We start from the raw sequence: 1110 nt of genomic DNA on the forward strand, positions 1-1110 counted from the left end.
CAAGAGTCTTCTCCAACACCACAGTTCAAAAGCATCAATTCTTCGGCGCTCAGCCTTCTTCACAGTCCAACTCTCACATCCATACATGACCACAGGAAAAACCATAGCCTTGACTAGACGAACCTTTGCTGGCAAAGTAATGTCTCTGCTTTTGAATATGCTATCTAGGTTGGTCATAACTTTCCTTCCAAGGAGGAAGCATCTTTTAATTTCATGGCTGCAGTCACCATCTGCAGTGATTTTGGAGCCCAGAAAAATAAAGTCTGACACTGTTTCCACTGTTTCCCCATCTATTTCCCATGTAGTGGTGGGACCGGATGCCATGATCTTTGTTTTCTGAATGTTGAGCTTTAAGCCAACTTTTTCACTCTCCACTTTCACTTTCATGAAGAGGCTTTTGAGTTCCTCTTCACTTTCTGCCATAAGGGTGGTGTCATCTGCATATCTGAGGTTATTGATATTTCTCCCGGCAATCTTGATTTCAGCTTGTGTTTCTTCCAGTCCAGCGTTTCTCATGATGTACTCTGCATAGAAGTTAAATAAACAGGGTGACAATATACACCCTTGACGAACTCCTTTTTCTATTTGGAACCAGTCTGTTGTTCCATGTCCAGTTCTAACTGTTGCTTCCTGACCTGCATACAAATTTCTCAAGAGGAAGATCAGGTGGTCTGGTATTCCCATCTCTTTCAGAATTTTCCACAGTTGATTGTGATCCACACAGTCAAAGGCTTTGGCACAGTCAATAAAGCAGAACTAGATGTCTTTCTGGAACTCTCTTGCTTTTTCTATGATCCAGAGGATGTTGGCAATTTGATCTCTGGTTCCTTTGCCTTTTCTAAAACCAGCTTGAACATCAGGAAGTTCACGGTTCACATATTGCTGAAGCCTGGATTGGAGAATTTTGAGCATTACTTTACTAGCGTGTGAGATGAGTGCAATTGTGCAGTAGTTAGAGCATTCTTTGGCATTGCCTTTCTTTGGGATTGGAGTGAAAACTGACCTTTTCCGGTCCTTTTCCAGTGGCCACTGCTGAGTTTTCCAAATTTGCTGGCATATTGAGTGCAGCACTTTCACAGCATCATCTTTCAGGATTTAGAATAGCTCAAC

Source organism: Bos indicus x Bos taurus, chromosome 23 (genome assembly GCF_003369695.1).
Source record: "Bos indicus x Bos taurus breed Angus x Brahman F1 hybrid chromosome 23, Bos_hybrid_MaternalHap_v2.0, whole genome shotgun sequence".
Lineage (NCBI taxonomy): Eukaryota > Metazoa > Chordata > Mammalia > Artiodactyla > Bovidae > Bos > Bos indicus x Bos taurus.